At 37.1% G+C, this 27,097-nt stretch overlaps 1 pseudogene; it reads left to right on the forward strand.

Annotated features, from left to right (window-relative positions):
* Positions 1-24,758: 24,758 nt before the first annotated feature.
* LOC116753473 lies at positions 24,759-25,538 on the forward strand (annotated as a pseudogene).
* The last annotated feature ends 1,559 nt before the right edge of the window (positions 25,539-27,097 follow it).

Raw genomic sequence — 27,097 nt, forward strand, 5'->3', positions numbered from 1 at the left:
ATATGTTACTCTCTAAGATATTTCCAAAACATGGTGTGCACTAAGAAGTACATTTAGAGGAATACAGTTGATCCTCATTATTCACAGATTCCATATTTGCTAATTCACCTACTCACTAAAACTTATTATACCCTGAATCAGTACTCACAGTCCTGGTTATTTGTGGGTGGGTGCAGAGGAGCAAAAAATTTGAGTCACCCACCACACACGTTCCCTTCCTAGTCTATTTAGTGTCATGTTTTTTGAGATGTTTTCTTTTTGTTGGTTATTTCACCACTTCAAATGTCCCCCAACATAGTGCTGAGGTGATGCTGGGCAGGCTTCTAAGCACAGGAAGGCTGTGATGTGCTTTGCAGATAAAATACGTGTCTTTGTTAAGCAGATTTCAGGCATGTGTTATAGCACTGCTGGCGGTGAGTTCAATGCTAATGAATCAACAATATATATTAAATTAAGTATCTATAAACAGAAACACAACATTAGATACTGCTCAGTTGATCAAAATGTTATGAACAGAGGCTCAAATAAATCTAACCCTGTATTTCCTCAAGGGGCAAAGTTTCATTACTCACTAATTCAGTACTTGACAATCTTCATCAAGACTTTATAGAATATAACTAACCACAAATAAGAAAAATTAACTGCATTAATACTATCTATAACAACCATTTTAGCTAACTGAATATTTTTACTTGATGTTTTCTTTTCATAGAATAAATGACAAGTTCCATCACATCCATCATGGACCAGATGGTATCATCTTTTGACTGGGTTATTGCAGTAGCCTCCACCCTGGTTCCCTATGCCTGTTCCCTACACAGCAGATTGTAAGTCGTATTATTTCTTTTTTTTTAAATTCCCTTTCAATATATCCAGACTTGGGTTTGCTGGATCATGTGGGACTTCTATGTTAATTTTTTTGAGGAAACTCCGTACTCTTTTCCAATATTTATTTTTTTTTTAACATCTTTATTGGAGTATAATTGCTTTACAGTGGTATGTTAGTGATCATGTGGAACTTTTATGTTAAATAGTTTGAGGAAACTCCGTACTCTTTTCCAATATTTATTTATTTTTTTTAAACATCTTTATTGGAGTATAATTGCTTTACAATGGTATGTTAGTTTCTGCTTTATAACAAAGTGAATCAGTTATACATATACATATATCCCCATATCTCCTCCCTCTTGTGTATCCCTCCCACCCTCCCTATCCCACCCCTTTAGGTGGTCACAAAGCACCGAGCTGCTCTCCCTGTGCTATGCGGCTGCTTTCCACTAGCTAGCTGTTTTACATTTCCTAGTGTATATTCGTCCATGCCACTCTCTCACTTTGTCCCAGCTTACCCTTCCCCCTCCCCATATACTCAAGTCCATTCTCTAGTAGTTCTGTGTCTTTATTCCCGTCTTGCGCCTAGGTTCCTCATGACCATTTTTTTTTCTTTTTAGATTCCATATATATGTGTTAGCATACTGTATTTGTTTTTCTCTTTCTGACTTACTCCACTCTGTATGACAGACTCTAGGCCCATCCACCTCACTACAAATAACTCAATTTCATTTCTTTAAATGGCTGAGTAATATTCCATTGTATATATGTGCCACATCTTCTTTATCCATTCACCTGTTGATGGACACTTAGGTTGCTTCCATGTCCTGGTTATTGTAAATAGAGCTACAATGAACATTGTGGTACATGAATTTTTTTTTTTTTTTTTTTTGCGGTACACGGGCCTCTCACTGTTGTGGCCTCTCCCGTTGCGGAGCACAGGCTCTGGACGCGCAGGCTCAGCGGCCATGGCTCACAGGCCCAGCCACTCTGCGGCATGTGGGATCTTCCCGGACCGGGGCACGAACCCATGTCCCCTGCATCGGCAGGCAGACTCTCAACCACTGCGCCACCAGGGAAGCCCGTACATGAGTTTTTTGAATTATGGTTTTCTCAGGCTGTAGGCCCAATAGTGGGATTGCTGGGTCGTATGGTAGTTCTATTTTTGTTTTTTTAAGGAACCTCCATTCTGTTCTCCATAGTGGCTGTTTCAATTTACATTCCCATCAACACTGCAAGAGTGTTCCCTTTTCTCCACACCCTCTCCAGCATTTATTGTTTGTAGATTTTTTGATGATGGCCATTCTGACTGGTGTGAGATGCTACCTCATTGTAGTTTTGATTTGCATTTATCTAATGATTAATGAAGTTGAGCATTCTTTCATGTGTTTGTTGGCAATCTGTATATCTTCTTTGGACAAATGTCTGTTTAGGTCTTCTGCCCATTTTTGCATTGGGTTGTTTGTTTTTTAGATACTGAGCTGCATGAGCTGCTTGTAAATTTTGGAGATTAATCCTTTGTCAGTTGCTTCATTTGCAAATATTTTCTCCCATTCTGAGGGTTGTCTTTTCATCTTGTTTATGGTTTCCTTTGCTGTGCAAAAGTGTTTAAGTTTCATTAGGTCCCATTTGTTTATTTTTGTTTTTATTTCCATATTCTCTAGGAGGTGGGTCAAAAAGGATCTTGCTGTGATTGATGTCAAAGAGTGTTCTGCCTATGTTTTCCTCTAAGAGTTTAATAGTGTCTGGCCTTACATTTAGGTCTTTAATCCATTTTGAGTTCATTTTTGTGTATGGTGTTAGGGAGTGTTCTAATTTCATTCTTTTACATGTAGCTGTCCAGTTTCCCCAGCACCACTTATTGAAGAGGCTGTCTTTTTTCCACTGTATATTCTTGCCTCATTTATCAAAGATAAGGTGACCATATGTGCATGGGTTTATCTCTGGGCTTTCTGTCCTGTTCCATTGATCTACATTTCTGTTTTTGTGCCAATACCATACTGTCTTGATTACTGTAGCTTTGTAGTATAGTCTGAAGTCAGGGAGCCTGACTCCTCGAGCTCCATTTTTCTTTCTCAGGATTGCTTTGGCTATTCGGGATCTTTTGTGTTTCTATACAAATTGTGAGATTTTTTGTTCTAGTTCTGTGAAAAATGCCAGTGGTAGTTTGATAGGGATTGCACTGAATCTGTAGATTGCTTTGGGTAGTAGAGTCATTTTCACAATATTGATTCTTCCAATCCAAGAACATGGTCTAACTCTCCATCTATTTGTATCATCTTTAATTTCTGTCATCAGCATCTTATAATTTTCTGCATACAGGTCTTTTGTCTCCTTAGGTAGGTTTATTCCTAGATATTTTATTCTTTCTGTTGCATTGGTAAATGGGAGTGTTTTCTTAATTTCAATTTCAGATTTTTCATCATTAGTGTATAGGAATGCAAGAGATTTCTGTGCATTCATTTTGTATCCTGCTACTTTACCAAATTCATTGATTAACTCTAGTAGTTTTCTGGTAGCATCTTTAGGATTCTCTATGTATAGTATCGTTTCATCTGCAGTGACAGCTTTATTTCTTCTTTTCTGATTTGGATTCCTTTTATTTCTTTTTCTTCTCTCACTGCTGTGGCTAAATCTTCCAAAAGTATGTTGAATAATAGTGGTGAGAGCGGACAACCTTCTCTTGTTCCTGATCTTAGTGGAAATGGTTTCAGGTTTTCACCATTGAGGACGATGTTGGCTGTGGGTTGTCATATATAGCCTTTCTTATGTTGAGGGAAGTTCCCTCTATGCCTACTTTCTGGAGGGTTTTTATCATAAATGGGTGTTGAATTTTGTCGATAGCTTTCTCTGCATTTATTGAGATTATCATATCGATTTCTCCTTCCGTTTGTTAATATGGTGTATCACATTGATTGATTTGTGTATATTGAAGAATCCTTGCATTCCTGGGATAAACCCCACTTGATCATGGTGTATAATCCTTTTAATGTGCTGTTGGATTGTGTTTGCTAGTATTTTGTTGAGGATTTTTGCATCTTTGTTCATCAGTGATATTGGCCTGTAGTTTTCTTTCTTTGTGATATCTTTGTCTGGTTTTGGCATCAGGGTGATGGTGGGCTCGTAGAATGAGTTTGGGAGTGTTCCTCCCTCTGCTATATTTTGGAAGAGTTTGAGAAGGGGATAGGTGTTAGCTCTTCTCTAAATGTTTGGTGAAATTCACTTGTGAAGCCATCTGGTCCTGGGCTTTTGTTTGTTGGAAGATTTTTAATCACAGTTTCAATTTCAGTGCTTGTGATTGGTCTGTTCATATTTTCTATTTCTTCCTGGTTCAGTCTTGGAAGGTTGTGCATTTCTAAGAATTTGTCCATTTCTTCCAGGTTGTCCATTTTATTGGCATAGAGTTGCTTGTAGTAATCTCTCATGATCCTTTGTATTTCTGCGGTGTCAGTTGTTACTTCTCCTTTTTCATTTCTAATTCTATTGATTTGAGTCTTCTCCCTTTTTTCCCTGATCAGTCTGACTAATGGTTTATCAATTTTGTTTATCTTCTCAAAGAACCAGCTTTTAGTTTTATTTATCTTTGCTATCATTTCCTTCGTTTCTTTTTCATTTATTTCTGATCAGATCTTTATGATTTCTTTCCTTCTGCTAACTTTGGGGTTTTTTGTTCTCCTTTCTCTAATTGCTTTAGGTGTAAGGTTAAGTTGTTTATTTGAGATGTTTCTTGTTTCTTGTGGTAGGATTGTATTGCTATAAACTTCCCTGTTAGAACAGCATTTGCTGCATCCCATAGGTTTTGGGTCGTCGTGTTTTCATTGTCATTTGTTTCTAGGTATTTTTTGATTTCCTCTTTAATTTCTTCAGTGATCTCTTGGTTTTTAAGTAGTGTATTGTTTAGCCTCCGTGTGTTTGTATATTTTACAGATTTTTTCCTGTAATTGACATCTAGTCTCATAGTGTTGTGGTCAGAATAGATACTTGATACGATTTCAGTTTTCTTAAATTTACCAAGGCTTGATGTGTGACCCAAGTTATGATCTGTCCTGGAGAATGTTCCATGAACACTTGAGAAGAAAGTGTATTCTGTTGTTTTTGGATGGAATATCCTATAAATATCAATTAAGTCCATCTTGTTTAATATGTCATTTAAAGCTTGTGTTTCCTTATTTATTTTCATTTTGGATGATCTGTCCATTGGTGAAAGTGGGGTGTTAAAGTCTCCTACTATGATTGTGTTACTGTCGATTTCCCCTTCTATGGCTGTTAGCATTTGCCTTATGTATTGTGGTGCTCCTATGTGGGGTGCATAAATATTTACAATTGTTATATCTTCTTCTTGGATTGATCCCTTGATCATTATGTAGTGTCCTTCTTTGTCTCTTGTAATAGTCTGTGTTTTAAAGTCTATTTTTTCTGATATGAGAATTGCTACCCCAGCTTTCTTTTGATTTCCATTTGCATAGAATATCTTTTTCCATCCCTTTCAGTCTGTATGTGTCCCTAGGTCTGAAGTGGGTCTGTTGTAGACATCATATACAGGTCTTGTTTTTGTATCCATTCAGCCAGTGTATGTCTTTTGGTTGGAGCATTTAATCCATTTACATTTATGGTAATTATCAATATGTATGTTCCTTTTACCATTTTCTTAATTGTTTTGGGTTTGTTATTGTAGGTCTTTTCTTTCTCTTGTGTTTCGTGCCTAGAGAAGTTCCTTTAGCATTTGTTGTAAAGCTGGGTTGGTGGTGCTGAATTCTCTTAGCTTTTGCTTGTCTGTAAAGGTTTTAATTTCTCCATCGAATCTGAATGAGATCCTTGCTGGGTGGAGTAATCTTGGTTGTAGGTTTTCCCCCTTCATCACTTTAAATATGTCCTGCCACTCCCTTCTGGCTTGCAGAGTTTCTTCTGAAAGATCAGCTGTTAACCTTATTTGGATACTCTTGTATGTTATTTGTTGTTTTTCCCTTGCTGCTTTTAATATTTTTCTTTGTATTTAATTTTTGATAGTTTGATCAATATGTTTCTTGGTGTGTTTCTCCTTGGATGTATCCTATATAGGGCTCTCTGTGCTCCTGGACTTGATTAACTATTTCCTTGCTCATATTAGGGAAGTTTTCAACTGTAATCTCTTCAAATATTTTCTCAATCCCTTTCTTTTTCTCTTTTTCTTCTGGGACCCCTATAATTCGAATGGTGATGTGTTTATTTTTGTCCCAGAGGTCTCTGACACTGTCCTCAATTCTTTTCATTCTTTTTTCTTTATTCTGCTCTGCAGTATTTATTTCCACTTTTTTATCTTCCAGGTCCCTTATCCATTCTTCTCCCCTCAGTTATTCTGCTATTGATCCCATCTAGAGAATTTTTAATTTCATTTATTGTGTTGTTCATCACTGTTTGTTTGCTCTTTAGTTCCTCTAGGTGCTTGTTAAATGTTTCTTTTATTTTCTCCATTCTATTTACAAGATTTTAGATAATCTTTACTATCATTATTCTGAATTCTTTTTCAGGTAGACTGCCTATTTCCCCTTCATTTCTTCGGTCTGGTGGGTTTTTACCTTGCTCGTTCATGTGCTGTGTGTTTCTCTGTCTTCTCATTTTGCTTATCTTACTGTGTTTGGGGTCTCCTTTTCACAGGCTGCAGGTTCGTAGTTCCCATTGTTTTTGGTGTCTGCACCCAGTGGCTAAGGTTGGCTCAGTGGGTTGTGTAGGCTTCTTGGTGGAGGGGACTAGTGCCTGTGTTTTGGTGGATGAGGCTGGATCTTGTCTTTCTGGTGGGTAGGTCCACATGTGGTGGTGTGTTTTGGGATGTCTTTGGCCTTATTATGATTTTGGCAGCGTGTCTGCTAATGGGTAGGGCTGTGTTCCTATCTTGCTAGTTGTTTGGCATAGGATGTCCAGCACTGGAGCTTGCTGGTCGTTGAGTGGAGCTGGGCTTTGGTGTTGAGATGGAGATCTCTGGGAGATTTTCACCCTTTGGTATTACGTGGAGCTGGGAGATCTCTTGTGGACCAATGTCCTGAACTTAGCTCTCCCACCTCAGAGGCACAGCCCTGCTACCTGGCTGGAGCACCAGGAGCCTGTTATCCACATGGCTCAGAATAAAAGGGAGAAAGAAAAAGAAAGAATGAAAGAAGAAGATAAAATAAAGTTATTAAAAGAAAAAATAATTATTAAAAAAATTTTTTTAAGGAATAAAAAAGAGAAAGACTTAAAGAAAGAAAGAAGAGAGCAACCAAACCAAAAAACAAATCCACCAGTGATAATGAGCACTAAAAACTATACTAAAAACAAACAAACAAACAAAAAACACAGACAGATCCCTAGGACAAATGCTAAAAGCAAAGCTATACAGACAAAATCACACACAGAAGCATACACATACACACTCACAAAAAGAGAAAAAGGGGAAAAATATATATCTTGTTGCTCCCAAAGTCCACCTCCTCAATATGGGATGATTCATTGCCTATTCAGGTATTCCACAGATGCAGGGTACATCAAGTTGATTGTGGAGATTTAATCCGCTTCTCTTGAGGCTGCTGGGAGAAATTTCCCTTTCCCTTCTTTGTTCTCACAGCTCCCGGGGTTCAGCTTTGGATTTGGCCCCGCCTCTGCTTGTAGGTCACCTGAGGGCATCTGTTCTTCCCTCAGAGAGGACGGGGTTAAAGTAGCAGCTGATTCGGGGGCTCTAGCTCACTGAGGCTGGGGGTGGGATGGTGGTGGGGGTGGGAGGGGTATGGAGTGTGGGGCGTGCCTGCGGTGGCAAAGGCCGGTGTGATGTTGCACCAGCCTGAGGCGCACTGTGTGTTCTCCCAGGGATGTTGTCCCTGGATCATGGGACCCCAGCAGTGGCGGGGTGCACAGGCTCCCGGGAGGGCAGGTGTGGGTAGTGACCTGTGATTTCACACAGGCTCGGTGGCTCAGCAGCAGCCTTAGTGTCTCATGACCGTCTCTGGGGTCTGTGCTGATAGCTGCGTCTCTGCCCGTCTCTGGAGCTTCTTTAAGCGGTGTTCTGAATCCCCTCTCCTCGCGCACCAGGAAACAAAGAGGCAAGAAAATGTCTCTTGCCTCTTCGGCAGCTCCAGGCTTTTTCCCGGCCTCCCTTCCGGCTACCTGTGGTGCAGTAGCCCCTTCAAGCTGTGTTCACGCCGCCAACCCCAGTCCCCTCCCTGCGCTCAGACCGAAGCCGAGCCTCAGCTCCCAGCCCCGCCCACCCCAGTGGGTGAGCAGACAGGCCTCTCGGGCTGGTGAGTGCCGGTCGACACCGGTTCTCTGTGCGGGAATCTCTCCACTTTGCCCTCCGCACCCCTGTTGCTGTGCTCTCCTCCGTGGTCCGAAGCTCCCCACCTCCGCCACCCGCATTCTTCGCCCATGAAGGGGCTTCTAGTATGTGGATACCTTTCCTCCTTCACAGCTCCCTCCCACTGGTGCAGGTCCCGTCCCTATTCTTTTGTCTCTGTTTTTTCTTTTGCCCTACCCAGGTACGTGGGGAGTTTCTTGCCTTTTGGGACATCTGAGGTCTTCTGCCAGCGTTCAGTAGGTGTTCTGTAGGAGTTGTTCCATGTGTAGATGTATTTCTGATGTATCTGTGGGGAGGAAGGTGATCTCCGCATCTTACTCTTCCTCCTTCTTGAAGCTCTCCCCCATATTACTTCTTGATTCAAAGCCCTACAATGGTTTTATCATTTTATTCAGAGTAAAAGCCAAATTCCTTAGAATGAACTCTGAAGCCACACACCATTGCCCATCCCCCCCCCCACCTGACTTTATCGCCTCTTATTTTCTCCCTTGCTATGCTGTCTCTGATCCAACCTCACTGATTTCCTTGCTTTTTGTCTGGAAACATCTAACCCTGATATCTACGTGGCTTATTCCCCAACCTCTGTGAAATTTTTGCTTGAAAATCTTCTAAGTAAGACCTCCTCTGACCACTCTATTCAAAATTACAACCCCTCCTCTCCTACCCCACATTCCTACTCTCTTTCTCTACTTTTTTAATAACACTTAGCACCTTCTAATGTTGCAAGCTTTTAAAATTTGTTTACTATCTGCAGCTGAAATATAGAAAGAATATATCTCTGGAAAGAAAATAACTTTTAATGTTTTCTTAAATTTTAGTTTTCTTAATTTTTGCCCAGTTTTGGTAATCTGAGAAAAATTAGACTCTTTAATGTACCAGCTTGTACCTCTAGCAACAATCACAAATAATTGTTGCAGTATTCAAATAGCAAATATTTATTGTTCAAATTATACTTTTGCACCAACTGTATATAAAATACCATATTGTTGTAATGTACAAACCATATAAATAATAGGTTTTTGCCTTCCTAAAATAATCAAGTGATTTTAGATTGGTGAATAGAATAATCACCAGACATATATTAAACATGCCCAAATCCCTATTTCTAGCTAAGTGACCTCTGTTGAACACTAGACTTGTATATTAAGCTGTTTAATGGATGTTGTCATTTGGAACCTCAGACTCCATACCACATTCCTAACTACTCTATTTTTTCCTCTTGCCACCTTGAATGAGACATGGGCTTTCTTGACCACACACACCTCTGCCTGGAACACACATTTTCCTTTGCCTGGAATACAATCCAGAAATCCCTCAACACAGATTGTTATCTCCTACTTATTCTGCAGGTCTCAGCTTCAATGTAGCCTGATTTTCCTAGAGTAAGTTAGGTGGGCCACTGTTTCCATAGCATCCTATAGCACTCATTGCACTTTACCTGGACCATTTGTTGAATGTAAGCTCTCTGAAAGAGCAAGTACTTCATGAGACTGGGTCTAGCGCTTAATGTATTGCCTAGCATATAGTAGGTACTCAGTATATATTTGATCAACTGAAAACAGTAGAAAAATGGTAACACAAATGCAGTAAAACACATCTTCAGAAATATTTAATGACATGGGAAAATGGTCAGATATGATAAGTAAAAAGTATATGCTATGAGGTTATATATAATGTAATTTCAATTTTGTGAAATAAGAAATATGCAAATTTTTACACTGAAAAAAGTTAGAAATATAACAAAATGTTTTGTTGGCAAAAAATTATGTGATTAAAAAAACCTTCATTTTTATAATGAATGTATATTTGGTTTATGATCAGATAAATTCTTCAAAAAGGGAAATCAGTATTATTTTGTATATTCCTGTTAAAAACATAAAGGATTAAAAAAAATTATTTTACAATTCCTTTTAGTTATTTTTGGTGGAAGATTTTGACATTTTTATATTCTTTGTGGCACATGAAATATTTTTCAAATCAGATCCAGCAATCCTAAGCTAATATAGATTCTCCTAGGTTTGGAGACACTCATGAACGCTAATGTAATTCTATAATTCTATATTACATTATATATTGTATGTAGTTCTGTAATGTAATGTAACTCCATTCTGTCAGGTCTGTGTTTTTTTTAAAAGAACTGTTTCTTTCCTAAGTAATTACTTCTGAAAATATTGTCATTTTTCTTACTAATTAGGATATCAAAGGGTTTAGCATTAACAGCCTAATTTAAAGAATGTAAATGTGAATTACTTCACAGGGGAAGAATGCACAAAATATATCCATTTTGCTATTTCAAAACTTAGTAATTCTCGCTGGCCTATTAATATTCAGCCTTCTTATATTTTTTACCTCTCAATTACATATTAAAAATTATTCTGAAGTGAAAAATACATTGTTCATTGAGATTAATTTTAACTTGTTTATTTCACAATAGTTTATACAGTACCCTCACATGCTTGGCAGAATGCTTTGAGAGTAAAAAATGAATGAGATATGGTTCCTGTCTTTGAGGTGCTCACAGTCTGTTGAGGGAGAAATATGACAAAAATATATATGATAATACAGCACAGAAAATCATGTTATTTAGAGACAACAAAGTACTTGAGGCTCAAAGGGATCTGAAAGAGTGTCATTGAAGTCAGTACCTTTTACATCATTTCTGGTTCAAGCCATAATTTCTTACCTTGTTTGGTATAATAGCCCCCAGCTGGTCACCCTGCTTCTATCCCTGCCTTCCTGCAATCTATTCTCAACACAGTGGCCAGAAGATACTTTCAAAAATATATTAGACAATGTCATGCTTTGCTCAGAACTCTCCAATGGCTCCCCCTTTTACTAAGAAGGAAACCAAAGTCCTTCCAAGTCCCTTCTGATTGCCTCCTCCTTCCCCATCGCCAAATTGCCTCTTTATTTTTATCTCTTTTATGCTCCCCTTTGCTGAATCTCTTGTAGCCACATTAATCCTGTGATTTTTTCAAATCTACCAGGATGTTTACACTTTGGGGACCTTACACTTGCCTTTCCTCTGCGGGAAAATCTAGACCCAGCATGATTCCCTCCTTACTTCCTTTAAGTCGTGATCACACGTTACCTCCTGTATGAGGCCTACCCTGGCCAGACCATGTAAAATTACAACTTGTGCATTCAGACACTCCTAATTCCCATATACTGTCCTCATTTTTCTTGTACTTAGCACTATCCAGCATTCTTATTATCTCTCTCACTCAATCACAGATTATTTTATTCAATAACATACTGAATACATTTACAGAAGGGTATATTAAATGTTCAATAAATAATGAAGGAATGACTGAATCTTGTTTTTATTCTAGTAAAATCTTAGTTGTTATAAATTCAGAATTTGTGATGATTCTTCTTGGATTCATTTGAAATTTATGTTTACATTTTCTGTTAAATTGTGGTTCCCTTGTAACTAAATAACTTTTAAGTTAAAAAGAGAGAGAAAAGAGGGAGAAAAGAAATTATAGCCTTTGTAGGAAATCTGTTTTCAATCAATTTTTACTGAATTCATGCAGTCAATAAAAGAAAAGCTGATTTCTAGCTGAAAAGCCCTGCCTAAAATCTTGATAGTTATTTGTTGGTATAATTATGTTACTAAAGTAATAAAATTTAATTTTTAAAAATTGGTGAATTCTTTAGATGAACTAATTTTGGACTAGTCTCAGCTAATTGCTCTGCATTCAAGATAATTAAAATAATATTAAAAGAAATATAAAATGGAATGTTACAAGGATGTAGTCTTTAGTTTCATAAACTTCTGACACTCTAGAAATCTTTGGTTCCTGATGGAAGGCACTAATAAGAGCCTTTAGTCTCACTAATAGCTAAAGCATGTTCTGTTGGAAAGATACATTAGAGACACATTAATTATTTGAGGCAACTGGAGCACCATTATTTCAGTGAAACATTTCAGTGACCTTGAAAAGGGGAAATGGAAACAATGGACTAGTAACAAAACCCTGTGGCATTAAATGATTTCTGGAAAGTCTGGAAGAATTAATAAGTGTGTAAGTGTTCAGTAGTCATATAAATTTGGTCCCTTCTCCAGTTAATTCAATGTGCTGCATCCACCAAGTATGATCCTGAGCTCTCTACCAAGGAATCAGCGTTCAAGATGGCCGTAGCTCTGTCTCTCAGTGACACTTAAAGAAGTTAACTTTGTTAAGGAAAAAAAGACATGATGAAAATAAAGATCTATTTGGAATTTTAAAAGACCCAGGGCTCCTCCCACTCTTCCCTGGAGAAATTATCCAACTGCTAATGTGATTTGCAAAGGAGTCTTTCAAACTGCCTGCTGCCTAATTAGCTTTATGAAAAATACACATCAAACTTGTTTTGAGTGGTGGGTTTATTGTGTGGAAAATGATACAAACACACAACTACTGAATGAAAACAAGTAAACTTATCATCAAAGATGTTAGAATTAATCCAAAGAGCAGATGAGTAAGCTGGTCTTTCTTCTCAAATTGCCAAGCAGGTGGGAGGTATGAATTGGTGTCTTTTATGAGCGCTTGGTTGAAATGAAGAGAGTGTGAGCTTCTCTCCGCCCCCGATTATTTTATGTTCATTTTAATTTTCAGTTCTCAAAGATATTTCAAAGTGAGATACTGTTCTTTCCTTTCCTCTTTCAAAGTTTCATCAATTAGTGTTTGACGTGTGTATGAAATGATAAGCATTAGCTAGCATAATAAAGAAGCAGGAAAGCAATTTGTCTTTTACAGCCATATATTTGAAAAAATAATCAGTGCTTATAAGTTCTTCCCAAGTCCTTTTTTTCCTAACAAATGAGTTTTTGTTCTGAAATTGTGAGATTAAAGAATAATTGGAGTATAAACTGAAAATGGTGCATATGGAAGGGTTTGGCTGAATTGATTCTATTTAGCATTTGGCCTCCTGTTTCCATCATTGCTAATTAAATGAACTCAATCTAGGCTGGAGATGAGCTAGTGTATGCAACATTGCTGTGAAATCTTTAAAATGCTCTAAATTGGAGAGAACCTATACAGTAGGAAGATCCCCTCTAGAGAGACTGGGGGTCAAATGCCAATTCTGTCACTTTTTCTGTGGCATTGAATAAACAACTTATCTTTTCTGAATCTCAGTTTCCTCATTGTAGCATGGATATGATATAACATTAGGAATGACTGGAAGGATTATGGAGTATTGTTGCATGATGCTCCATAATATTAGGACTTCATCTTGATCTTCTTCTCTTCTATATCTGTTTCATCCTCCAAAGGACCAACATTGACCTTTTGTTGCAGACCAGGACATATAACAGCTTCTCTTTAGTGTAATTGTCAGATAAAAAGTATAAATGGTGGTGTCTGATAAATGCAAAATGTGCAGTTTTTATGTGGTTATATCTTTGAAAACTCTGTTTCTTTTGTCTCTATGGGATTATTCTTACATAAATCTGAGTTCACTTGAGGAAAGTTTTCAAAAAGCAACAGGAATATTTTTCAATTTAAGGTAGTCAAAGCTCTGACTAAATCATAAAAACAGAATAATTTTCTTCCCTAAGATATTAGTGTGGTTGGAAAGGTTGGTCGGACTACTTGGATGAATTTGAAAAAGCTTAAATGAAAATATGAGGAGAAAACACTGTCATACATATGTATTCTAATTTACTTATAAAATGTTAGCCTTCCCTTGCTTCATAAAGAATAAATCCTCTAAACTTAGAGTAGGTTAGCACAAAATCCAAACAACAAATACCATTGCTTCATTAATATCACAATTCTCCCATTCTTCCTGTATGTTCATAAGTCCTTCATACAACCCCAAAGTAAAGCAAAGAAAAACAAAACAAAACAAACAGCAAACTAACCTCCAATGTAAATAATGAAAAAAAACCAAACTACTACCAACATCATCATCACCAACTACACCAAAAAGCCAGGTCCAAACCATAACTAGCAGATATTTAGAAATAATTGTGATCATTAACATTACCATGTTTCAACAGCATAAAGACTCAGTTCAACTCCCTAACACCATACACAAAAATGAAATCAAAATGGATTAAAGACCTAAATGTAAGGCCAGACACTATTAAACTCTTAGAGGAAAACATAGGCAGAACACTCTATGACATCAATCACAGCAAGATCCTTTTTGACCCACCTCCTAGAGAAATGGAAATAAAAACAAAAATAAACAAATGGGGCCTAATGAAACTTAAAAGCTTTTGCACAGCAAAGGAAACCATAAACAAGATGAAAAGACAACCCTCAGAATGGGAGAAAATATTTGTAAATGAAGAAACTGACAAAGGATTAATGTCCAAAATTTACAAACAGCTCATGCAGCTCAATAACAAAAAAACAACCCAATCCAAAAATGGGCAAAAGACCTAAATAGACATTTGTCCAAAGAAGATATACAGATTGCCAACAAACACATGAAAGAATGCTCAACATCATTAATCATTAGATAAATGCAAATCAAAACTACAATGAGATATCATCTCACACCAGTCAGAATGGCCATCATCAAAAAATCTACAAACAAATGCTGGAGAGGGTGTGGAGAAAAGGGAACACTCTTGCAGTGTTGGTGGGAATGTAAATTGAAACAGCCACTATGAGAACAGTATGGAGGCTCTTTAAAATCTAAAAATAGAACTACCATACGACCCAGCAATCCCACTACTGGGCATATACCCTGAGAAAACCATAATTCAAAAAGAGTCATGTACCACAATGTTCATTGCAGCTCTTTTTACGATAGCCAGGATATGGAAGCAACCTAAGTGTCCATCGACAGATGAATGGATAGAGAAGATGTGGCACATATATACAATGGAATATTACTCAGCCATGAAAAGAAATGAAACTGAATTATTTGTAGTGAGGTGGATAGACCTAGAGACTGTCATACAGAGTGAAGTAAGTCAGAAAGAGAAAAACAAATACCGTATGCTAACACATATTTATGGAATTAAAAAAAAAAGAAAGGTTCTGAAGAACCTAGGGGCAGGATAGGAATAAAGATGCAGACATAGAGAATGGACTTGAGGACACGGGGAGGGGGAAGGGTAAGCTGAGATGAAGTGAGAGAGTGTCATGGACTTATATATACTACCAAATGTAAAATAGCTAGTGGGAAGCAGCCACATAGAACAGGGAGATCAGCTGGGTGCTTTGTGACCACCTAGAGGGGTGGGATAGGGGGGTTGGGAGGGAGATGTAAGAGGGAGGAGATATGGGGATATATGTATATGTATAGCTAATTCACTTTGTTCTAAAGCAGAAACTAGCACACCATTGTAAAGCAATTATACTCCAATAAAGATGTTAAAAAAAAACTCAGTTCATATGTAATTAGACAATATTAGAAGAAAAATTGGAAGAATAAAATTCTAAATGCCAAGATTTACATTTCTAATACACTTCTGCTATGGCTTTCATATACTACTGAAAGTTTTGAGGGCGCCAACATTCATTCCTTAACTGAAAATTGCATTTATTGAGAACTGTTATTTAAAATTCTTCAGCACATTCTTATAAGTCAACTACCATTTTAAAGAATATCTTTACTTTATTCTTATAACATCCCATAAAAAGGCATACTTATCTTTGTTTGACCAATGAAGAAATCTAGTTTCAGAGAATTTAAGTTATATGCCCAAGAAGTCAAGTTGATAAATGGTAGGACCAGCTTTGAACCCTAATTTTAAAACTGGTGTTCATTTCATTCCACTATGGATTTCTCCCAATAATAACTGCCTTGCTTACTGTATAGGATTATTGTAAACAATGCGTTTTAAAGCATTTTACAAAACTGTGAAATTCTGTGCATATATGTTAAATATATATGTGATCTCTCTGTTTTGGGGAGATTCGATGAGAAACTAAGCCACATGTAAACAGTGTGGTATAATGGAAAGAACTTGATTTTTAGGATCAAATGGGGGGTTAAAATATGGTCCTTCTGGGATGTTATTTTACACCTTATATATATATCACACTGGAAATGGCTTTGCCTTTGGTATTTTCTTCATTCACAGCATAATCTATGACAGCTGTTTCCTCTTCATGATTTATATCCCAGTCCTAAATTTTCAGAGATCCCTTCCCTGAATACCCTATTTAATATTTTCATTTGCATTAGACTACTCCCTACCATCTCCTCCAATTTCGACCTTTTAATCACGTTATTATTTAAACTACTGATTTTTGCTATTGTTGTTTGCTTGCTTATTGTCTTCTGGGAATCTTGTCTTTCTTCATAACACTGTAACCCTTGGTATACAGTTGGTGTTTAATAGATACATGTTAGAAGAGTATTAGGGTATAGGAGGTCTTCGTTCCATTTTAAGGCTGGCCACCAGCTAGCTGTGTGACATAGTAAGTTACTTAACTCTTGTGGACCTCAGAATTCTCATCTTTTAAAATAATAGCAAAACTATAGAATCCACAAAGTTTTTAGATACATTATTGTCTTAAAATAAGGAAATGAGAGAGTCAGACTAAAAAAACATTTAAGTTCTTTTCAATTCTAAAGTTTGATGTATCTAAGTCTTTGATGTATAGCTTACACTCAATTGGCCTACATGTAATCACATAGAAATATATACAAATATGTACAAAAATATATTGGGATTTGGAAAACTTATACTTTGTTTCTTTTCTTCTACTGACTATTCACACTAATTATGATCTAGGTATTCCATGACTATTATATCTGTATATGCTAGACATTGCAAATTTTTAAAGTTGAATAAAATATTTTTTAAATAGTATTTTTTCCTAGAATTTTAGTCAAGACCTTGATCGGAATTATGATCAGCGCTCAACAGTGTAAGCCTCTGAAGAATTCTGCCCTTTGGCTGCCTTTGTCCTTGCATTTCATATTTCTCATGACTTAGAGTCTATTCAGATAGTAATCATCAACTCCTCAGTATTTCTTTCAGTCAGAATCATTTGCATATCACCCTCCCTTTCATTTTTTCTTTCTTTTCTAAAATAGCAAGTTAGGCTTCTGTAAGGATAACACTGTGTTTAAAACTAATTAAATCAAGTGAAGAACATGAGATTTTTGGTGATGACCCCGCTGAAATGATTGCTAAAATGTATTTCATTATTGAATTAAAGGATCCTAGAAGATCCTTCTTCTGCCCTAGAAGAACAGAAGGACCAGATAGGAAACTCAGTGAATCTAATTTCATTAATATTTATTTTTCAAGTTTCCACTGCTAAATTATTTTAGGATTTAGAATGTTATCAAATAGCCTTTGGAGTAAACTCAACTTTTTCTCCTTTAGGTGTTGCAACAATTTATCTAAAAGAAGTCCTTGGAGGGGTTAGTTGAATAGAAAATTGCATTTTTGTTTTCAGTCATTTCCTAATTTAAAATTTTCTTTACAATTCCTACCTCTCCAAAAATACTATTTATTTTAAGTGTACGAAATTAGGATAATCACAATTCTTGTTTCATCACACATTTGCATCACTGGTCTATGACTTAAGGTATTTATTTATTTATTTATTTGTTGTTTGTGTTTTTATTGGGTCGGCCAAAAGTTTTGTTTGTTTTTTTCTGTACGATGGTTCCAGTAGCACTTAGTTGTCTTTAACTTCATTCGAAACAATTTTGTTAGATTGTATGTGATAGCTGTCATATCAGCATGCATTTAAAAAAAGACATCAAAATTGGTGAATTTTTGTGTAGCCATTTTAATATTGAAGATGGAAGAAAAAAGCAACATTTTAGGCATATTATGCATTATTTCAAGAAAGGTAAAAACACAACTGAAACGCAAAAAAAGATTTATGCAGTTATAGAGAAGGTGCTGTGACTGATCAAATGTGTCAAAAGTGGTTTGCAAAGTTTCATGCTGGAGATTTATTGTTGGACGATGCTCCACAGTTGGGTAGACCAGTTGAAGCTGATAGCGATCAAATTGAGACATTAGTTGAGAACAATCAATGTTATACCATGCAGGAGATAGCCAACATACTCAAAATATCCAAATCAAGCGTTGAAAATCATTTGTACCAGCTTTGTTATGTTCATCGCTTTCATGTTTGGGTTCCACATAAGTTAAGCAAAAAAAAACCTTCTTGACCACATTTCCGCATGCGATTCTCTACTTAAATGTAATGAAAATGTTCCATTTTAAAAACAAATTGTGACAGGCAATGAAAAATGGATACTGTACAATAATGTGGAACAGAAGAGATCGTGGGGCAAAGGAAATGAACCACCAACAACCACACCAAAGGCCGGTCTTCATCCAAAGAAGGTGATGTTGTATATAAGGTGGGATTGGAAGGAAGTCCTCTATCATGAGCTCCTTCTGGAAAACCAAACGAGTAATTCCAACAAATACTGCTCCCAATTAGACCAACTGATAGCAGCACTCGTTGAGAAGTGTCCAGAATTAGTCAACAGAAAACACCTAATCTTCCATCAGGATAACGCAAGACCTCATTTTTGAGTTTCTTTGATGACCAGGGCAAAACTGTTACAGCTTGGCTGGGAAGTTCTGATTCATCTGCCATATTCACCAGACATTGCACCTTCAGATTTCCATTTATTTTGGTCTTTACAAAATTGTCTTAATAGAAAAAATTTCAATTCCCTGGAAGACTGTAAAAGGCACATGGAACAGTTCCTTGCTCAAAAAGATAAAAAGTTTTGGGAAGATGGAATTATGAAGTTGCCTGAAAGATGGCAGAAGGTAGTGGAACAAAAGGGTGAATATGTTATTCAATAAAGTTCTTGGTGAAAATGAAAAATGTGTGCTTTACTTTTACTTAAAAACCGAAAGCACTTTTAGGCCAACTCAATATTTATGTTGTATTTACTTATGCATGTATGTATTTACTTATTTTAAAATAAGCATCCAAGAACCCATCATCCAACACAAAAACTAGAATATTGATAATAACTAACATCCACCTATAAAGTCATCCCCTAGCCTGTCCCAAATGATCTCGAACCTGCTTGTATCATAAATTTATCTAACTCCTCTACCCACCTACTCTTTGTTACCCTGATTTTTATCCTTACCATAAACTTCAGTCTCATCCACTACCCTTGGTCCACAAGCTATGTCTTGCTAAAATGAATCTTTTGAGGTTCTTTGGTTCCAAACATTGGAAATTGATGCTAGTTAATCAGAATTAACTAGAATTAAGCAGATTTAATATAATTTAATGGAATTAAACAGAATTAACTAGAATTAACATGTAGTCAATCAGAAAAAGTATTGTTTTGAATATGAGAGAGTTTAAGCAATGGAAGGAGAGTTTAGGAATCAAGCTTTAAAGGACAGGAACTAAAGTAACAACTGCAAAAACGCATAGACAGGTTTTGTTTGGGGGGGCATGAATCAACTCCAGTGCTTTCAAATGTGTGATTGGTCTGGCTTGAATCATGAACCACCCTTCTCTGGGAAGAGAGAAAAAACATCTTAATGAACTGTCCCACCAGACTGTATCCAATGGAAGAACAGATCTCCCAATGCAGATTTAGGTTATTTCATAAAGAAGGAGTTAAACATTGGGGCCAAAGGTAACATAAGTTCATACCAGAAATACTTTCTTCACTCCAGACTTTGGGGCTAGTCATTTTAATACATGTTTATAATCCCCAGCTGAATGTAACATTGCAATCTTTGACCTAGAACTCAGGCTCCCTTATTCCACGCCTATTAATGTTGAATTATATGTCATTACCTATATCTATTTGTGACCTTAAAAAATGGACCTTTCACATGGTTTAACTAAACATAGCTGCATGAGGAGCAGAAGTGACTCCCACACAGAAAGTTTCCTCTTTCTAGTTACTACAAGAAGAGCTCATTGTTATTATTTTTTTTTAATTTTTGAATTTGTAACTTCTGTGGTTAGTGTTTCCATTATGATGTACAGCAAACAACCTCAGATAATAGGATAGCATGGGCTATTAGGCAGAAAGATTTGGGTCTCAGTGCCCATAATGTTTACTAAGTGGGTGACCTCAGGGAAATTACTTCTCTGAAACTTGATTTCTTTATCTACTAAGCAGGAACAACTAATGTTTCTTTTCTCACATTGTCCTGCTGACTGAAAGGAGAATATGCATTTAAAATGCTTAGCATAGAGCCTGGCCCAGAGAAAGCATGACATCAACATTAGTTATTGCCATTGAATAATGACACATAACTGCTGCAATTTGAAAATTCCCATATTGAAGCTTCAATCAGCTCAGCTAATCTAGGTTAGACAATAGAATTTATTTTGGGGACAGACATTCTCTTTTCTTCAGGTGAGTACATTTTGGTTGAAAGTATAAACTATAAACACTGCTTTGGGGAATCCTCCTTCAGACTGAGAATTTAAATATTTTGTTAAACAAGAAGAACAGTTCTATTCACAGGGCAGTGCCCTTGTAAATTTAGGGAAATGTGTGCACCTGTGTGAGACACCTGAGAGACAGCGTTTTCTAGTTGAGAGTTTATAAGGGACCAGCTCTGAAAATTATTGATTGTGGTTGGGAACTGTGCCTGTGCTCTGTTCAAATAATGCCCTTAGGAGATCAGGGACAGAGACCCCATTACTTTATTAATCCCATACATCTTTTATTTTGCCTCACGTGTGGAATATTTTTTCTTGCCTTTGCTTATCTAAAAATTCAAAACTTCTTACCTGTAACACGGGAATAACATGGTCATGTGTAATTCTCAGAGTAGTTGTAAAAGTCTGCAATAAGGGAATGAATATTGAGTGACATTTTGTGCACCATAAATCACTTTATACAATGAAGGCACTATTATTTTAATTATGTTTATATTGTTTAGGGCAAAGGCAACATTGAGTAGTAGTTAACAGCAGGAACTCCAGAGCCACACTGCTTGAATTCAAATCCCAACTCTACCACCATGGGCAAGTGACTTGAACTTTAAGTGGCTTATTTTCCTGACCTATAAATTGAGGATAATAATGGTACCTTTCTCACTATTGTTTCTAGAATTAAATGTGTTCATATATGAAAAGCACTTAGAACAATGCCTGGCACAAAATAAATGATACAAAATAATGATAACTATTATTATTATTATTGTCTTCCTTGTTAAAGTTGAGGCAAGTTCCACTTTTCACATTTATTTCAAGACTCGTAAGTACAGCTCTAATCACACTGCTATGCCTTATTTATAAGTTGTCCTGGAATTATATTGTTGAGTGAATTATTCATATCTTTATATCTTCTTTTTGCATCTGGATTATGTGGTCCTTTGGGGGTAGGGCACGTTGTCTGCACTTCGTTATTTCCCAAAGGGACTAATAACTCTCACGTGAATTAAATCCGTCTTGCATTTTTTTTCACTTACATATTGGTTTCTCTCAACCATTTTGCATTTTTTATTTTGGCAGAAGAGCATGGAAAGCTGCTGGATTACACTGAAAGCACTTTTGGTATCACTTCCCAGTTCAGTTTCTTTGCACAGTGAATAATAGCTAGGGCTGTTGGGCCAACATGAAAAGGTACTCAAATTTGGTTCTGTTAGGACGAAGTTGGCTACTGCTTTCATGGATGAGATTACCAGAACATATTTAAAAAGTCTGTACCTCAAACATTCACTGTGAGGAGGACTCAGTTCTTGGCAACATACAGTCTCTCTCTCTGCCTCTCTGTCTCCCTCCCTCTCTCTCTCTTTCCCCTTCTTTCTCTCTCTCTCTCTCTCTCTCTCTCTCTCTCTCTCACACACACACACACACAAAACCAAGAACAAAAAGATATAGAAATGAATTTTCAAACAATTATTTACAAATAATAGCTGAAAATTTTGGCCTGAAGCGTTTGTCATTAATAAGGCATATTATCAAGCTAGAAAGGTATATTAACATTTTTAGCTTGTTTAATAACTCTTAAATGTTTAGACATATGACAAGTCGTCCTCCATTTGTACTCTTTTATTGTGTTTAAAATGCTTTAATTCTTTAATGACAGATAAATGGGTTACACTTAATGTAGATATAATTTGTAGGGAACTGATTTCAGAGAGAAATAGGTTGGAGTTTCATAAGTATCAATAAGTGTTTCTATTTACAACAATGAATTCATTCATCTAACAAATATTTATCGAGTTCCAACTGTGTCCAGGTATTCCTATAGGTACTGAAGTCACAGTAGTGAGCAAAATAGACAAAAAGTCCTTGCTTTGGAGGAGTTTATGTTCTAATGGGGGAGGAAGATAATAAATAATAGGTAAATATATTATGGGATCATTTAGTAATAGTGCTATGGAGAAAAATAAAGCAGTGAAGGAGAATATAGGGCTGGCAGAGAGTGTTGCTAGTTTATATGGTAGCCAGGGAAAACCTTCATGGGAAGATATCATTTGAGCAGAAGACTGAAGGAAATGAGGGCAAACTGCAGATATCTGGGCAAAGAGCATTCCAGGCAGGTAGAGGCAGTGGTGAGTGCAAAGGTCCTGAGATGAGAGTGGAAGAGGCATATTCAAGGAACAAGGTGCTGGGGGAGAGAGGTAGGAGTTGAGGTCAGCAAGGGGTTGTGAGCAACAAGACTCCAGTGGTCTTGGTAGGGCATTCTAAAGACTTTGGCCTTTATTATGATTGAGATGAGAAGTTACTGGTGTTTTGAGCAGAGGAGTGACGTAATCTGAATCAGGTTTAAACAATACCTCTGGCTAATATTGCATTGAAGGATGGGAAATCTACAGGCTGAACTATCTGAATGGTAGATTGGGCAGGGATTCAATCTGGAGACATTAGGCCAAGCAAGAATCATCATTTTAGACAAATCTTAAGGAAAAGCAAAATCTTTCTTAAAGGGCAAACATTTAGATATTAGAGTATGAGCTACTGCTCCTCAAAGTATTTCATATTATACCAACATCCTTATAAAAAATTATATTTTCCCTCAAGGAGAAAAGATGCTGGATATAAAAGGTTTGAAATAAAGGTTTCCTGATGTTCTAAAACACAGTAGTAATATATCGAGTCACATAAATTATCACATTTAATTTTTCTGATGAAACACAAACTGCATATACTCTAGCTTTTAGAGAACAGATACTTTCTGTCATAGAAGCCAAGAAATAAAATATTAATGAAAACACTTTAAATATGGATTTTGTAAAAACATAATTGTGAAATTGGGACAGATTTAAATCCAAACTTAAAATGACAGTTCTGTGGTTTTTATAATGTCAATATATAAAAAAGAATATTCAAGTTAAGTCAATAAAGAGTGAATCATTGGTAGCTGTAAATATAACTTTGGCTTACATTGTTGGTAAATCGGAATCAATATGAAAGACTTCTGACAAAATCAGAATTCCCTCTTCCTGCCCATTCTTACCTCAACCCTTTCTTTTTGCATTTTGAGAATAAATACTGACATATTAATTTACCATAAGTCATAAAAACTGCAGTCTCTTGAGCAGATTTCAGTTTCTTTATTATGATCCTAGAGACTGTGGCTCATTGATTCTGTATGTTATTGTCTGTTATGTGTAAAAATTGTGATGCTATTTAAGATAATAATGCACTAAATAAACAGAAATCCTAATTATATGCTCTTGTATAGTGGATGCTGACCTATAATTCTTCAGGTATATATCTGCTTAGCTGAGCAAACAGATTACTGTTTGCCTTGAAAAATAGAATGATTTTCGATACATACTCTTTTTCTCATATTTAATAGCATTTAATTCTGTTTCATATTGTGCAACCATGGGCCAAAAAATAAACTTTTATTAAATTTCTACTGTCAGGCACAATGCTGGGTGCTTAAGAGAAAAAACATGACTCAAAGGTCCTTGTTCTTAGGGTTATTGTATAATTTTTTTTATCTTTATTGAAGTATAATTGCTTTACAATAATGTGTTAGTTTCTGCTGTACAACAAAGTGAATCAGCTATATGTATACATATATCCTCACATCCCCTCGGGTTATTGTATAATTTGGAGGAACCATTTTTCTGACAAGATTTAAGGTTTTTCTCCTTACTCTTTATAAGTTATAAATATATTTGTAATTTAGAAACTCTTGTAGAATTAAATTTAATTAGCATTAATAAGAACCCATTTTTGCTCAGGGACATGCGAGGTGCTAGTTATAAAGACAGGAGATTCCTGTTCTCATGAAGGTTACCATGACTGACTAGAGAACCACACAGGGCAACTATACCAGAGTTTGTGAGTGGGTTGTCTGATTCTACTGTAGGAGCTCAGAAAGGGGTGAGACAATTATGGACTTGGTTTGGTCAGGAGTCATGGTTCTGGAACTATGGCCTGAGGTATGAGAAGTCTGTGAAATGCAGGAAAAGTGTTTCAGAGATTCAGTCTATTGAGAATAAGAAACTATGGCTTATGAATTAGAATTAAGGATTTGAGGAGAACAGAGAAAAACGCACTTGGGCTTAGGTTGCTTTTGAAAAGAAAACAACAAAGAATCGATACATTCGCAGGAGCAGTAACTGACTATTGACTGGAACACGGGATGCGGGTGCCTTACGAGGATTTGTACTCCAAAACAAAAATTTTTTTTTTTAACTGCACGTTGATAAATATTGAGTGTTTTCGAGTAATATCTTACAGAATGTATTTAGTGTCTTCATTGCGGAAATTTCTTAAATGTTCTTCAGAAGACAATGAGGTCATTCAACCAGGTTTCATCAGCCCCAGGCGGGGCAAGCAAAGGTGGTAGAGAAGAGCCCGGGAAGCTGCCAGAGCAGGCAGAGGAGGAATCCCAGATTTTGCAGGGAACTGGCCACTGTAAGTGGTTCAAGGTGTGAATGGGATTTGGATTCATCTCCATGATAAACCGAGAGGGAAGCCCCGTGGATATTCTAGTTGATGTGTTTGTACACCGAAGCAAATTATTCATGGAAGGATTTAGAAGCCTAAAAGAAGGAGAACCAGTGGAATTCACATTTAAAAAATCTTCCAAAGGCCTTGAATCAATATGGGTAACAGGACTGGTGGGAGCCCCTGTTTAGGAAGTGAAAGAAGACCCAAAGGGAAGACACTACAAAAAAGAAAACCAAAAGGAGACCGATGCTACAGTGGTGGTGGCCTTGATCGTCATGCTAAGGAATGTAGTCTTCCTCCTCGGCCAGAGAAGTGCCATTGCTGTCAGAGCATCACGCACATGGTGGCGACCTGCCCTCACAGAACTGGGTGCAGCCGCCCACCCGTTCTCAGGGAAGACCGGAAGCAGAGCCCCAGCCACGCACTTCGACGTTCCCTCGAGAGGTGGGGGCGGGGCGGGGTACGGCTATCCGTCACCACCGTTTTCTCAGGAGGCGAGGTCCGAGGTCTCAGAGTGGCCAGGCACGTGACCTGCAGGAGCTTCCTCCACAAAGTCATCTGCAGCACCAGAAGATCAAAGCAAAACGGGGCCTTCCGTTCAAAAACGGAAAAAGACATGACCCTTTTTCTTAATGTATCGTTTTCTCTCCCCGGTTGGGAAGTCTACCTCATGCAAATACAGGGAAACAGTATTGCACAAACAGCAGCTGACCTGGGATTTTTAACTCCTGTTGAGGAACAGTGAATTTTTTTAAACAGACAAATCACTCTAAGCAAATTACCTTTGAGCAGGGTGTCATGTGTCACGTGACTCAGAGGATGCGATGCTCTGTGTATCTGTATGTGCCCGTGTGAGAGGGAGAGAGCCTGAGTCTGTGTGTGTGTAGGAGGATTTTCTATAGAATGTAGACATATATATAAAGAGGGTTTGTCTTTATATATGTGGGTATAGAGATGTAAGCACACACCCTCCCTCGCAGAATTGGACATCCCCAAGAATTGAAAATTCAGGTGAAGCATTTTAGATGGTTTTGAAAATAACCCTTGGAGTTTTTCTTGAAATACCATTCCCTTTATATTGCATTAGGAAAAAAAAAAATGACTGTTACCTTCTGTGTGAACCAAAGGATACTTCAGATCTCAGAGCTGCCAATCATATAGTACTAAAGGTTTTTAAGACATCAGTTCTCCCGAATTTGGGATTGCCTCTTCTTGATATCTGTAGAATGTGTCCTCCACCCCTCCCCCTTTGAAAGCAGTACCTTAACTCCATATGCCTCTGACTGCCATAAGCTTTTTTGAATCTGGTATACATAACTCCAGAAAAGACAATGAATGTGTAATTTCTATGCCGATGTTTCAGTGATTTTAATTCATATGCTTTGATTGTAAATTAGATGACTATTCAGAGAAATGAAGGGGAGGGCAATGTATAAAGGTAGTGACTTGATTGTTTTCAATGGTATTTTGATACTCATTATAATCTTTTACCTGTTGTGAGGTTTTTGAGGGACTGTGGCAACAGCAGCTTCCCTTGACTGAGTCAATCCTTCCAACCGTCACTTCGAGCTGAGGCCTCCTTGTTTACTACTGAAGACCTTGGAGGAAAACTGCAGTTGTTTGGTGTATGTTTTTGGTGGCTGTTTTTATTCTCCCCTGGAGAGTTACCTAACTTGTTTCTAAAACAAACAAACGAAACAGCACAGATGTGAGTAAAATGCCAGGGTTGAGAATGGAACTTAAGTGGATGCTCACAATTGCCCAATTACATATGACCTTGAATAATATTAAAAAGCACCGTGTTTGATGGTGAGCGACTAGAGTGATGAGCCTGGGGCAGGAGGTTCCCAAACCTCTCCTACCGGAGAGCTAGGAGTATTTTATACAATACAGTTCATCTTAGGGGAATTCCCTCAGTACTGCTATGGAAAGGACCTATGTGGGAGATTCAGGATGAACATTCAATGATGGGGACAGAGACGCTTCTCAGGTTGGTCCTCAGTTATATTAATAAACTGGCTGAGGGCCAATCATAATATTGGTCCCTTCAGGTTTCAGTCATGAAAAACATTCATTCTGGTGTCATCCTGGTTCTAGATGTTATGGACACTTTGGGAAACATCTCCAAGAAGGTACCAATTAGTGGCGATGCTTAACATTGGCAATAAATATAGTTGTG

Source organism: Phocoena sinus, chromosome 4 (genome assembly GCF_008692025.1).
Source record: "Phocoena sinus isolate mPhoSin1 chromosome 4, mPhoSin1.pri, whole genome shotgun sequence".
Lineage (NCBI taxonomy): Eukaryota > Metazoa > Chordata > Mammalia > Artiodactyla > Phocoenidae > Phocoena > Phocoena sinus.